Source organism: Rattus rattus, chromosome 15, assembly GCF_011064425.1.
Source record: "Rattus rattus isolate New Zealand chromosome 15, Rrattus_CSIRO_v1, whole genome shotgun sequence".
In the NCBI taxonomy this organism is placed as follows: Eukaryota; Metazoa; Chordata; class Mammalia; order Rodentia; family Muridae; genus Rattus; species Rattus rattus.
The window spans coordinates 30,343,647-30,359,135 of record NC_046168.1 but is presented as its reverse complement, the minus strand read 5'-3'; the positions used below and the strand labels follow the sequence as shown (position 1 = coordinate 30,359,135).

The following is a 15,489-nucleotide window of genomic DNA, read 5'->3' as shown; positions in this document are numbered from 1 at the left end:
AGATGATAGATAGATGATAGAGAGTAGATAGATGATAGATAGATGATAGATAGATGATAGAGAGTAGATAGATGATAGATAGATGATAGAGAGTAGATAGATGATAGATAGATGATAGAGAGTAGATAGATGATAGATAGATGATAGAGAGTAGATAGATGATAGATAGATGATGATAGATAGATGATAGAGAGTAGATAGATATAGATAGATGATAGATAGATGATAGAGAGTAGATAGATGATATGATAGATGAGTAGATAGATGATAGATAGATGATAGAGAGTAGATAGATGATAGATAGATGATAGATAGATAGATAGTAGATAGATAGAGATGTAGATAGATAGCAATGAGTTACAGGCTGCAGTCCAGCTAATCCAACAATGGCTGGTTGTGAGTGGAAAGGCTAGGAATCCAGTTCAGAAGGGTAATTGTCGCATCTGGCTTTCAGTCTGTTCTGAAAGCCCAGAGAAGTAGGATCTAATGCTAGTGAAGAGATGCACTTGCTAGCAATGGTAGGGTAAGCAGACAAAGAACAAAAACTTTCTTTCCCCATGTCCTTAGAAAGGCTTTCACCAGAAGTTGTGACCCAGATTAGAGATCTGGATCAAAGGCCTGTGTCTTCCTATCCCAAATGTTGGGACTAGATGTGGATTCACCTACTTCAAACCAAGCAAAAAATAGCTCACAGGTGTGCCCTCCATTTCTGGATTGTAGCTCATTCCAGTTGACAACTGTATCAGCCACATCAGCCTCTTTCCCTCTGCCTCCCACTCTGTATTTCCTCTTATAGCTTCTGTCACACTTTTATCTTAAAATAGCTGTTCTGTGATTCATTACTTAATGCCTATTTTTCCCCAGGATGACAAGGAGAGGGAATACCTGCCTGCCTTCTGCTGTATTTTCAGTATCTAAAGCTCTGCCTGGCACTTGACATGTGATAGGAGATCAATACCTACTTGCTGAATTATTCAATAAACATCTAAGATACCATAATCATAACTGTTAGAGCAGACTAAAACCCCAAAGTTGATTATTTTCCTACTAGTAGCTTCTTGGAGGCAGAGAAAAGATATGAGTCTTTGGGAATAGTGTCTCCATTACATAAAGTCATCTCAGGTCCACTGTACCTGTCTTTGACCAGGGTTCTCACTACCTCCCCCCAAGTCTACAATCAGGACCATACTTAGGAAAAACTATGAGTTTGGAAATATTTAATTTTGAGGTATGAAGCTTCCAAGCGATATTAAGCAAGCTCTGGATATTGTCTTCAGGATATTATCCATGTAAGACATGAGACTAGTAAGTGCTTTTGTATATACTGGCAGCACCAGTTACTAGTACATTGCAAATGGAGTTATGTTACATAAATACTTGGAAACCTGTGCTCATGCACGTGAATAGTTGTACGTATTTCTTAGTCATATTTCTCCAAATCCTTGGAAGATGTGATTTTAATCACTGCTGCTCTCTGATGGTTCATGTCAACTTGTCACAACCTAGAATTACATGGGAAAAGAGTCTTGATGAGAGATTGTTTGTAACAGATTGGCCTGTGGGCATGTCTGTGATAGATTGTCTTAGTTCAGTTATTTGATGGCTGAGGCCCACTGTGGGTGGCACCATTCCCCATGCAGGGGATCTTGACCAGTCTAATAGTGAAGAGATAGAGATAGAGCAAGCCGGATGTGACACTACACAATCTTCCTTCTTTATTTCTGCTCTTGACTGTGGATGCGATTTCATTAGCTTAGTGAAGCTCTTGCCTTGACATTACCACAGTCATAGGCTATAATCTGGAATCATGAGGATATTTACACACACACACACACACACACACACACACACACACACACACACACATACATGCACACACGCATAGAGAAAGAAAAAGGGACAGACAGACAGACACAGAGAGACAGAATGAAAGACAGAAACAAAGAGAGACAGATAGACACAGAGTGAGAGATAGAGACAGACACACAGAGAAGTTATTTAAATGAAAACAAATGCATGAGACAGCTCTTCTCCTCTCAAGGCATCATGTCTTTGTGTTGAGCTTGCCCTAGTCTCCTATCTACCTATCATCTTGCTGTACAAACATGGGCGTTACAGCAGAGTGCTGACTCAGCGGTCATTGTGTAGCTTCTGAGGTTGGTGTTTTATCTGCTATGGCGAGAGCTTTGCCACTGAGCCATCACTTCAGCCCCTGCTCTTAGAGCACTAGTTTGCTGAGTCATTTTGATTAGGCTATGTCACCTCTCCCACTAGGGGCTCTTCTTGGAGACAGCAGACAGGTAATTGCCTTCTTTTGATGTCCCTGAAATCTATCTCAATATTATCTTGTTAATATCAATTCAAAAATATGCCCAAATTATTATGTTGGAATTCATGGCCAAGTTCCTTCTAGGAACTGAACCAGGTTGTCATGTCTATTTTCAATATTTCAATACCCAAGTAATAACAGGCGGGAACAGGAAAATCTGTATCTCAAGTAATCCTATTTGTTCTCCTAAAATTATAATCTTCCAGAGAGTAGAAAATAAAAACATTACTTAGTGCAAATGCATTCATTTTTGCTATTGGCTGGTACATGGGGACAGTCAGAAACAGGGTTACTCTCTGAGAATTAAAACTGAACCTCAATACATAATAAATTAAAGTGTGATGAGCGAAGTCATGTGATGGAGACAAGTATCCCTGGAGCCACGAGTGGAATAAAGGGTGCTAACGTTTTATGTGATTGTTACTCTGGGTTATCTGCTGAGGTCATTTGGCATTGAAAACACAGCTAACATTGCTCCTTAACTTCTCTTTCACACTGTGGAATTACAGAGCAATGCAATGTGATCAAAGGGTCCCAGGAGCTTGTGATCACTGGCTCTGGAGTTTCCCTTTCCAAATGGTATCAGGCTGGGTCTAGAATGTCTTCCCAAGGTCTATGTGTTGAGGACTTAGTCACCAGCCTGGCACCGTTGTAAGGTGGTGAGACTTTTAAAAGTTTGGAGGAAGTTAAGTGGCATGGCGGGGAATTTGTCCTTGAAGAGGGCATTGAACCTTGGCCACTGTCACTCCCCTTTGCTTCCTGTCCCTCAAGAGATGAGCAACCTCCTCCTTCATGCTCATCTGTTGGGACTGTGACATTCTAAGTCCAAAGGCCACAGGGACCAACAACTACAGACTGAGACCTTGGAAATCCTGATCAGAAACAACCTCCTTTCTCTCATTGTTCCTGGGAATTTTGCCCCAGAGACAGAAATCTGGCTGACCCTATAGGGTGAATTCTGTACACTATTTCTGACTCCAGTCTAGGACCTCCTTCTGCTTTCCCGTCCTAAGGACGTGGTAGACTCTATGTTCTGATGTAGATACAAGGGCTTTATAGCAGACACGTGGAAACAAGTTGGACTCCGCTTTCCTGTGTTCTTTTAGAGTCTCCAGTTGTTCTACCACGGAAGAATCTTATTCGTCCTGGTTCTTTCAAAGTCTCTGTCACACCGTTCTGGCCCTTTCTCTGTTTTCCCAATCCTCCTCCTTTATTTTTTTCTTCCCTATGACTCCATATTGATTTTTGAATTTATTCTTTGACATCCTTTGCTCAAATCATACACACACATGAATACAGTGAATTAAAACTACCAAATGTGTGTATATATATATATGTGTGTGTGTATGTGTACTGATATATATGTATATATATGTATATATATCTTTACTGAAATTTGTTTTTCTCTTCCTAATATTAGCTACTACTAATATTTTGTCTAATGCGTATGTGTGCACATGCACAAGTTTACATATATATGTGTATGTGTGTAAATTAGCTATTATTAGTATTTTAGGCCTGGTGCATGTGCATGTGAATATGTACAAGTGCACATATATATGTGTGTGTTTCTGGGTGTGCAGACTGGGGCATGACTTTAGATGTTGCTCCTTTTATTTTTAATTTTTATTTTTAATTTTGACACTAAGTCTCTTGCTGGTCTGGTAGGTGGCTAGACTGGTGTCTGGTGACCCTCTGGGATCTGTCTCTTTCTGCATCTTGGGCACTGGGTTGCAAGTGTAGTGTATGCTATCTATCTGTTTCTTTTTCTTTTTTTACATTGGTTTTGGGATTGAACTCAGTCAAACACCGTACTGACTGAGCCATCACCCAGCCATTTTCTAACATTCTGAACTGTTTTCAACTCTATTAGCATAAAGTGATATCATAATGTTGGTTAAAATCCATTTTTCTGATTATTACTAAGGACAGTTTGTCCTGGATTATCTGTTGGCTCTGTGAGTATCTTCTGTGAATAACAACTTTATGTCTTTTGGCTTAGAGGCCAATACTTTTGGTTTTGCCAGCAAATCTTATTTTTCAGATCTCACAAATGAATACTGAAGCATTGATTGAGCACACAAAAGAACCTACAGGGACTGCCTTGTGCCCACTAACCTTCTTCAAGGGACATTCTATCAGCCTCTTTCTGTCCCCTTCAGTAATTACCATGTTCTTCTGGTTGGAGCCTATAACCCTTTAGAAGAAACCTGTGAGACAAGATTCCACTCTGGGAGCCTTGAACTCCTGACCATCCTCTTCCTCCTCCTCCTCTTCCTCCTCCAATCCTCCTCCTCCAATCCTCCTCCTCCTCTTCCTCCTCCAATCCTCCTCCTCCAATCCTCCTCCTCCTCCTCTTCCTCCTCCTCTTCCTCCTCCTCCTCTTCCTCTTCTTCCTCCTCCTCCTCCTCCTCTTCCTCCTCCTCCTCTTCCTCTTCCAATCCTCCTCTTCCTCCTCCTCCTTCTTCTCTTCCTCCTCCTCTGTTTCTTCCTTCTCCTTCTTTTTTCTTTTAAACACAAGTGCTAACATTACAGGCATGTGCTACCATAGCTAGTCTGGCCCTCGAATGTTTGCTGTATCAAAACAAAATAAGTCTAAACAATGTATCAGCATAAAGATCATTTCAAAAATCCTAACCTCAACAATATGAAGACTGGAACTTAATGTTGGAAAACTAACACAAGCAAGATTGGACACTGGTGTGTTGGTAATATGGTTATTTCACTGGAAAACATTTGTGTTTGTCAAGGATAACCCTAATTTTAACATGATATCTCAAGGCTCCATCCCACACAGATAGCTAAAAACTAAGTACTTGTTCCCCGGGAAGAACCCACAGACTCTTATATAGACTTCTACTATTTTTAAAATGAGCAGTCTGAGTTTTATGCTGAGAATACAGAAGTTTAGAACTTAGAATTTATGCATAGACTTAAAAATGTAAAGAGTTTTGGATCTGTAATTAAAGACAACTCAATTTTATTTATTTTGTTTTAAAATTTATTTGTGGAAGTCATTGGGCTTCTGGAAAATGTACATACATGCACAACATACATGTACAGCCACATACATGTACACACATATACATGTGCATACAGACACACACACACACATATATATATACATACAGCCATGAACATACATACATATACACATGAATATACATCCATACATGCACACATATACACACATGCACGCATATACTCATAAGTACACTGTACACACACATGCATGTGTGCACAATTACACATAAGATCTGTTCATCACCTGTTCATCATTTCAGGGGACCCACAGGTCCCCTGAAACTCACCAAGAGACCTAGATTAAGACTTCTAATCAAATTCCTAAGAAATCTGAAATTCAGAGAGTCTAAGAACATGTCAAAAAATAAGAAACATGCTTAAGACCCCATGATCCTGCTGCATCCTCTCCTTTCAAGGTGTAGCCCCTACAGCCCAGTCAGAAATTAAAGCTGTAGACAAATTTTGAGTGAACTATTACCAAACAAATGGAAAACCTTGCTTCTTGTACGCAGAGCATGAGTTGCTTGTGTTCTCAGCACGACCCTTTCCTCAGTAGTTATGACCTCATTGTTATTGATACAGACATACCCACCAGGAGTGGATTTCGCTGGTTGAACACAACCTCCATCACATTTATACATAAGCATCTCACTTTAATTCTCTAATCATTCATGAAGATGCCTTTGCTAGTAAATGCCCATTCTCTTTAGACTTTTCGTATACCCACAGCAGAGTTGGGTGTGTGAGCTCAGGGACTCCTCTGTCTTGTCTAGTATAGGTTTATGAGCAATGAGCCCAAAGTGTGGGGTAAAGAATGTTCCTGTCTTAGTTACTTTTCTGTTGCTGAGAGACACTATAACCAAGGCAACTTCTAAAAGAATGCATTTAACTGGAGGGTTCATTGTAGTTCCAGATGGTGAGTTCATGGCCATCATGGTGGGAGAGAATGGGAACGGGCAGGCAAGCACTGTGCTGGAGATGAAGCTAAGAGTTTACGTCTTATCTGCAAGCTGGAAGCAGAGAGCAAGAGACTGGGACTGGCATAAGCTTCTGAAACTTCAAATACTACCTTCAGTAACGCACCTCCTCCAATAAGGTCACACCCTCTTCACAAAGACCACACCTCCCAATCCTTCCCAAATAGTTTTACCAACTCTGGACCAAGCATTTGAATATATTAGCCTATGGGACCTTCTTGTTCAAATGACCACTGTTTGTTTAGAGAGATAAACGATTAAGTCTTTACGTTCCAATTCATCTGATTAAGTCTTTCCTCAGTCCTTTTTATAGGGCTCACTGATCATTGTTTTTACTTTCTTATTTTTGAATGATTTGCTCAGTGATTGTGTGTGTGTGTGTACGCATGTTCGCACACGCACCTGAGGGTATGCACATGTATTACATGTGTACAGGTACGTAGAGGCCAAAACAGGGTATCCCCTGTAACTAGAATTACGGATTATAAGAACCCTGTTGGGTGCTAGGGTTTGAACCTGAGTTCTCTAGAAAAGCATTCATTCTTAACCACAGAGTCATTTCTCCAGGCCCAGGTTTCTTCATTTCTAAAGGTCAAGGTAGCACTTTGTAACAAATAATCCTTTTTTTTTTAAGGGGGGGGGATTAAGTCAGAAAAAAACTTCACTTACTAGCTTGACCAGCAATGCTATACTCTCAATTTTGGAGAGAGTTAAAATATTAGTACAAATTGCCACTCACCCAAGAGAGGAAGCCTATAATGTTGTTGCCAGGTTTCTATGGCCTGAGGCACCACAAGAGAGTTTTGAGTTTTTTTTTCCCCTTCCTTATCTCAGGTATTTATGTCAAGAAGAGTTTGCCAAGGAGCCAAATCTGTTTATGGCTTCACAGCCGATGAGAAACGCAGGATCATTAGAAGCTAATTACTGGCTTCATGGTAATATTTATCACAAAAGCTAATTTGATCTTGCAGAAGTCACTCAGGGGGCTTACCGAACCCATCACTGAGAAGCACTGCAAAGTTTTCTTTTGAAAGTTCTAAAAACACTTCAGTAACAACCCAAAACCAATCGGGGAGGACGACGGATGGGTGTGGCCTGACAGCTCGATGGATGGGTGTGGCCTGACAGCTCGATGGTTTCCATGTGGTCATCGTCATTTCTGAAGTGGTGCGTTTCCAGAGCACTCCTTTCTGCTTAGAGGAAGGCGGTTCCAAGTTCCACATATGGGAATTCAATGGAATGCCTTTCTGTGTATCCGGAGAACTGGTTATTTTACAACGCGGTTGAATTGCTTACACAAGACATAAGACACATTCGAACCAAGCCGAGAGGTCCAAATTCCAAGCCCGCCAGACCATTTGCTGCTCCCGTGTTTCTGTCCTGTTGCTTTTCTCTTCTTTGCACGTATTGCTGCCTTCCGAATAGGATGCGATTTATGCCCCGCGTTTTCTTCACTTGTCACTGGGGATACCGAAGCTTTTTATCTCACAGCTTCCACTTAGGTTTGGAGATAAAATACTTGAGGAAAATGACAGAGTTCATCAGAATGCAGGAAATAGTCCTGGGTGGGTATGTGCGTTCACAGAGGAAGAGGGTGGTCTAGGACCAGGACAACAGCACTGAGCCCGAAGGAAGAGAGCCTTCCATGTTGAGCCTCAGTTGTGTCATCTGTAAAATGGTGATGAAGTCCGCTTTGATGCTCTTGGGGGCAAGTGTGTAGATTCAGTCCCTTGAGAACATTTTATAATGTACGACACACATGTACCCATAATACAGTGTGATTCACAAAGCCCAGAGCACTCTACACTAGCCCTTTGCTCCCAATCAGAATGCTCCCTTGTTTGTTTTTCTCATGTCCTCACACACACAGGTCATGCCTTCACACAAGTTAAATATTTCCCAGCATCCCTTGGGAATGCCTTGTCTGTGTTGCCGCTAGATGGTTTGGGACATTTAGTGAGAAAAACAAGTTGAATTCAAGCAAGCTGAAACCACAGCCACCCTTGTGATAATCAAGATGGATGCTAACTAATGGGTGGGTAACATTCGCGGTATGCATCTGCTGCGTGCGACGTACCCTGGGCAGCAGGAAAGGTCCACGGCCCCCTAGAATGGTGTGCAGTTTAAAACTTACGAGTCGTTTTATGGGGGAAGGTCTTCTACTGAATGTTTTTGCGTGGGAGAAGATCACAGATACTGAATTGTGATGCAGGCCTGCGGTGGGGGAGGGGCAACGGCAGAAAAATGACTATTGCAGTAGGCGCCCCATTTTAACTGTACCGCTGAAGTCTACAGAAGGCTTCTTGAAGGACATGGAAGTGACCGGCAATGTGAAACATGGCAAAAGAAAAAGGGGGGGGGGAAACAGAGGCAGGGCTAAGCACCCTGAAGATGCTATAAGGAAAACAATCCACTGTACCATTTAGTGTAGCTGGGGGTGGGGGTGGGTGAGCGCTAAAAATACATCTGACCAAGAAGTTCATGGTGAGACAGATGCAGATCTATTTTCCTGAAGAAAGGCCATGCCGTGCCTGCCAGCTTTTTCAGCCTGTCCCCATGATATTCCACAGACTCTGTCTGCTTTTAAACTTCGCCTTAGCTTTGTAGCATCTGGTGACACCGGAGACAAGTCACATGAGCAAGCACAGGTGGGGAAGGGAAAGGCTGACCTAAGGCTTAGTTCAGAATTTGCCACCAACTGTGTGGTCTTAGGCAGCCCCCCCAACCCATTCAGTTCCTCTGGGTCTTCTGTTTATCTATGAGTGTGAGATCGTGGGAGTTCCAGGCTCCTTTCTGGTCCAAGGTCTGTCTTAAGTCTTTGTTAAATTGCATTATTTAAGATAAAAGACAGCCTAGGACAGTGTATTTTAACAAAAAGGACCGAGGTTGCTATGCCCTTCCTCAGACATCAAGGGGCTTTGGATGTTCACAGGTAAAACCTTGGAGGTCAAGGTCTATGTCTCAGTATCTTAGACACCCCACTGTGCCCAGCGAGGTGCCCTATACTTAGCAAACATTGTGTCTACAGAGGGCTTGATGGAACAGCGAGTTTCCCTTTCAAAGCAGCTACCTTTGCTCCACACTGTTTGTGTGTACTTTGGAAAGGCTGGTCATTGAGACAAAATCTCAAGTCAGGGAGCCTGTAAAGAGATTGTGTAGTAACCTGGCTTGGGCCATTAATGTCCTTGGCTGTAAGGATCACAGTTCTTCTCATTTCAGACCCTTAACTGTCTCACATGGGGCTTTGCCAATGCTAGGCTCTCAATTAATCAGTCTTCAATTGAAATCAGGTAACTCAATGAAAGTTACTTGATTTTTAAAAAAATTCATTCACTTTCTCAATTTATTCAGCCTTACAAATGTTGGAGGAGGGGGTAAGAGGAAGAAACAGAAAGTTCTGGGTTTCTGTTTTTATTTGTCAAAGCCCATTGATATGATAGCATTAAATGTCCCAAAACAGTTAACTTTGTACGACTACTCTATCCTCTTTCTTTTCTTTTCTTTCTCTCTTTCTTTCTTTTGTTCTTTCTTTCTACCTTTTTTCCTTTCTTCCTTCCTTTCTCTCTCTCTTTCTTTTCTGGAAAATTCAGAGGAGTTCAAACCTGTTTCTTTTTTCATTATTCTAATAACACAGAAAAAAACGAGGCAAAAACAAACAAAAAACCAAAAGCCCCAAATCCCAAACAAATACTCTCTCCAATCCATCCCCGATCCCCACTGTAGGTTCAGATTGTCATGTACAGAGAAAGCCTCTGGAGCTGTGTTTGCTCCATGTACCTGTAAACGAAGAAGTGAGCAAGAAACCGCTGTCTCACAATGGTCACACCCTCATGTCCGCCCTCCTCTAACTCTTCCCCTCTTGAAAAGCTTGTCTCTACACCGTGTAGCAGCAGCTGGCCGTCAGCCTGAAGCAACCTGTTTCTCATGCTCTGCTCCCATGAGCAGTCAGTCCTCAGATCCTGGAGGCTTGATTTCAGAAGCCTTTCTCAGATCTCCCTTTCCTTCCCCAGGCTTCACCGGCCATCCAACTCCAGCCTCTTTCTGGCCTTGCCTGGCTGCATCTCTCCTGTGAGCTGTGAGCTACATTGTAGCCTTGTGTTTTCTTCCCTTTCTGCCTCTGTGCCCTTCTCTTTCTGCAGGACCTTCCCCTCCCCCACAATTTGTCTGGAGAGACGCACCCTCTCGTCTCCTCATGTCTCACCTCTCCTGTAGAGCTCTCCAGTCCATCGCTCCCCATGATGCTCATAGCCATCCGAGGTGCCAGCAATTATCTGTGAATGACTCCATTCGGGAGGACTGAAGTGGGTGCTCTTGCAGGTCAGGGTTAAGTCTATGGCCTCTTCTCTCTTCCTCAAGGACTCAACAGGGCTCCTGTGCATGGAAGATGATAAATAAATTGATCAGTGCCTCATGATCGGTCAATAAATTGATCAGCCCACAAATGACTTGGGGGTACACGGGAATGGGGGGATAGGGATGATCAAAAACTAAAACACATAATGGTTGGAGCAAAGAAGGAATTGTTTCCTCTTCAGTGAATTGGGTCTGGTTTTTAAACTAAAAACAAAAAGAAAAAAGACAAAACAAACCCCAGTGTGGCTGGGGAGGAGTGGAGAAGAGGAAAATGAGGCAGCTCACAGAGAAGGGAGTGCTCTTGGCCTGCTCTCAGAGCACCTGAGAGAGAGAGAGAGAGAGAGAGAGAGAGAGAGAGAGAGAGAGAGAGAGAGAGAGAGAGAACTTTTCTGATTTCCCCTTCGAATGCTTGTTTTTCTTTCTTTGTCCATAATCCTTTGCCATTTGGAGGACACTCGTTAATCTGCAACGCAAGCCCCCTTTCCAGGTCATTACTGCCAGGACGCTATGAAATAGCAGCCAGCCTGGGCCATTAGTGCCATGGTCATTTAAAACACCAGCCCGTTCAGGTTATTAGCGAGCCAGGGCAATTTGAGTGAACAACCTGTCCAGACAATTAATGCCAAGGTAATTTAAAGTGCCATGCCATTCACGGGCCCGTCAATTAGCAAGGTGGCTTCCATTTTTACAAATGGGCCATGCAACTCCTTGGGCACATTGGGGTACCTCCCTTAAAGGAGGGTGGGAGTCTGACTTTCCCATTCTGAACTGTGGGTTGTCTTCCCCACTTCAGGCAGACTTCTGGACTTCAGATCTACAGGCAGAGGCACAACTACAAATCTTAACGATACTGGCTTCAGTGCCCAGTACCATCTTGTACAAAGTGTTGGGCTACAGTAAGAGCCTTCCCCATAGCCTCAGAGCACATATTGTAATGCAGATTGCACCCCCACCCCAGAGGGCCAGAGCGCCATTCACCAGCTTCTGTGGTGGTCCCATTGAGTGCCAGAGTGTGCCAGCTGCCTGGGTATCACATAGACCAGCCACGCTCTTGGCACGCCGGAGGGGGTTGGGTGCCATCTCCCATTTTCTGCAAAATCCAGCCTAGAAGCACAGATGACTCTGTGTTCTGGGTGTTCCTGAAGAGATTAGTGCTGTTGTCTGTCAAACACACCATGATTGAATCTGGGGGAAGTTTGCAGAAGGCACCGGGTTGCGCCAGCTGGCTCATGGGCACCCCTCTCTACTCGCCTGCCTGTCTCCAAGTAGTGTTCTCGGGTGGCTTATCGGAGTTGGCTCCCAGAAACATAGCCCTTCCAGGTCATCTGTGGAATGTGGGGTCGGGACCCATAAACTGCAGAGTGAGAGGAGGGCCGTCCGCTGAGCGGAAGGCAGAAAGCATCAATCAACTTTACGGCGCGCTTTGACCTTGCGGGCGAGCCAAAACAACTTGGTAGACCCTAAAACATTCTTATGTTGCTCATTATCATTCTAATAACTGTTCAGCGTGTGCAAAGCCCATCTGATGAAACACATCTTTCCTGAGTTGCCTTGATTAATCAATCCTGTTCAACAGTGGAGTTTAATCCGTTAATTTAAAAACCTTTGTCAAACACGTGTTCAGGCGAAAAAGGCAGGAATCCTGCACTGGCATTAAATAGGAAAGCCCTCTGTCTTCAAGAATTTACAAGTTCCCTCTGTTCCTCCACCAGACCCATTTGTGGTACTAATCACAGGTTTAATAAATTCCACCGGCTGCAGAAGAAAGGTGTTCAAAGGGGACATCAGGATTCGGGAAGGAATGACAAGAATTTAAGTCAGGGATTAGGATAGAGAATGAGCTGGAGGAAGAGTTCAGGGTGGATTTAAATGTGACCTAGAGAAAACGGAATTTTCTATGATGTACTGAAAACCCAGGGCCTGGGGCTCCAATCCAGGGTGCCTAAGGTTAGTCCAGCTTGTTCTGGTGAGAGGAAACAGCTGACTTTTCCAGACGTAGGTCATTAGTGGGGAAACTGAAGCAGACTGGTAATATTGGTTTTAAGTCTTATCTAGAATTCACACAGAGACAGTAAGTTTAGAGGGAGAGGGAGGGGGAGAGGGAAGGGAAGAGGGAGGGGGAGAGGGGAGGGGAGGGGGGGAGGGGAGGGAGGGGGGGGGGGGGGGGGGGGGGGGGGGGGGGGGGGGAAGGGGGGGAGGGGGAGGAGGGGGGGAGGGGGGGGGGGGGGGGGAGGGGGAGGGGGGGGGGGAGGGAGGAGAGGGGAGGAGGGAGGAGAGGGAGAGGGAGGGGGGGAGAGGGAGAGGGAGGCATACATGGGAGGAGAATCTAAACTCAGGTTTCGCAGTTTAGCAGCAAGCACTTTACCAACTGAACCATCTCCTTAGCCTGTTAAGGAGAAAGGAAACAGTAAGGACTGAGTTTTTATGCAGATGTCTGAGGCTTAACTACTCTCTGCTAAATCCTTCAAGGCCAAATCACATAGCACCCCTCCCCAAACTGCTTCTGCCGCTCTCCGAGAAAGCAAAATGGCTTCTTAACTTCTTTACGGCGATCCTTTACTTCTGCGTCGTACTGCTGCGAAGATTTGTGGGAAGCAAGCAGATTCGGATGGCTTACTGTTTAACCTACAAACCACTGACTTCTACCAAATCCGATATTCTTAAGCACCCACCGTTCTCAGATTGAATCTTTAAAATTTTTAAATTCCATTTCTTAGTATTTGTTTGTGTGCGCATGTGCCGTGGCACTCACTCAGAGGTGAGAAGACAGCTTGAAGACATGGATCCTTTCATTCTGCCATTGCCTCCCTGGTTTCCAGGCTTGGCCACAAGCTCCTTGACCTGCTGAGCCCTTTCGATGGCCTCTAGACCGACTTTCAGATAAACATGTAGCAAAAGCTAGTTAAGATGTGTCTCTGTTTCCTGTTTAGACACTATGATGTACAACTGTAGTTACTTATGACCATGGTTTCAGTTTTAATTATACCCTCCGTAAGGCCTGTTGTAGATGTTTTTAATCTTTTATTATATCACACTATTCCTAGCATATGGCTCTACATGTATGTTATTAAGAACATTTTATAATATTGAATTGAGTTTGCTTTCTGTAACTTGTCTACTAAGTACATGTAAACTCACCAGGGAATAAACAGGAAGTGGCTTCATTACTCTGTAACCACTTCTTCCTAGTATCTTTGGACAAATATCCCTTTACCGTGTCTGTGTGCATTCTCTGATTAAATATCTTCAAAGGCTTTTCATTGACAGGAAAACTCCCATTTTGATAGTTAAGACTGTATTCAACTATTTAAAAAAAAAATCCATTGTAGTTACATTTCAATTTCCAACCCCAAATTCAATTAAAAACTCCTCATCTATGCTCTAGGCTCAAGCTTAGCCCTTTCATGGGAACCTGCAATGGGTCTGAAGGGCCTTTCTCTAAATCATGTCGCCCTACAATTCAAATGGAGAGGCACATTTGTATGCTTGGTTCTATTGACTTTATGAAAACAATAACAGAAAGATAAAGGCGTGGTTTAAACTGTTTTGAATGGTTCTTCACGTGCACTTACAGTGTTCTGGCACTGATGGAAAACTTTCAGGGTTTAATAAAGCAGGCATCACATCCAAATATTATTGCAGCACAGAGCTGAAGTATCCTTTGCTGGGAAAAGGCTAATAAAAATTTGCTTTGCGTTTTGAATTTGGAATTAGCATCTGACAATCCCCTTGGAATTATAACTCTTGCATTGTTACGCACTAAATAGCTACACTTGTCTTGTTAATAAAATCATAGTAATTGAGTAGTGTTTTCATTAAGACGGGAGGATGGTTCATTTTGGAGACGGATGAAATAAGCAACAGATGAGATATGCCACAGAAGTTCTACTCTTCCTTCTGTTCGGGTAGTGCAGGAGTCATATTAATGGGAAGTCGTTTTGAACAAACATAGCAGCAAGTCGCATGCTGATGCCCCCTCTGGGGTCATCGCTCTGAGTCTCTCTGTTTTGGAGGTTATCTCTTCAGTCTCTCGACTGCCTCATTAGCTGGCAAAGTGGCTGTACATAGATAGCTACGTTAGAGAGCTGCATAGCGTTTTCTGGTAGGTAGACCTGCCTTAGAGCGGGCAGATCATGGAGTAGCAGAAGTGGGCAGAGAATCACTAAAGGTCTTAGTCCCCGACACCGAACAACTGAAGAAACTACATCATACCAAGCCAATCAGCAACACACGCTGTAAGGAAGCCTGGCATAGAATACAGAAGCCAGGTTTAGAAATTGGTTCTTCCTCTCTGAAAAGGAGTAGGATAAGGGTCCTGCTCTGCGGGGGGTGGGGGGAAGGCCAGCGGGAGGTGACACAGACAGACTGCATTCGTGAAAATCATTTTCAGAGTGTACTCAAGCTTGGTGTGCATTCTCTAACACAGTGCCTTGGAGGAGTGATTATGGTTGTTGAGGGAGACAGCAGGATATCTTGCTGAGCTCTGTACATCTGAACGTCAGATGATCCCTGCCCTACAGAGTAGAGAGCATTGAAGGGAAAGTATCATCCTCCACTCAGAGTAAGAGCCCTTGATTGATTCGTACAGACCCTCTCTTACAGTAAAGTCAGGCAGGCTGAGAGGAAACTGGTGCTGGCAGTCTGTATTTCTATAAAGACCTGAACACCCCATCAGGTCTGCTACACTGTGTTCACTTCCCTATCCGGGTATCTGGAGATACCTGCTGGTCGAGGTACCGAGCACGGCACGGATTCGAGGGGGCAGTTCAAGCAAGTGTGAGCTATTGTGTTTATACCTCAGAATCT

At 43.7% G+C, this 15,489-nt stretch overlaps 1 long non-coding RNA gene across 1 annotated transcript in view; it reads left to right on the top strand.

Annotated features, from left to right (window-relative positions):
• Positions 1-8,210: 8,210 nt before the first annotated feature.
• LOC116884594 overlaps positions 8,211-15,489 on the top strand; it is a 38,490-nt gene continuing 31,211 nt past the window's right edge. Inside the window, exon 1 of the long non-coding RNA XR_004385886.1 lies at positions 8,211-8,365. This is a non-coding gene — a long non-coding RNA (uncharacterized LOC116884594). The remainder of the gene's footprint in view (positions 8,366-15,489) is intronic.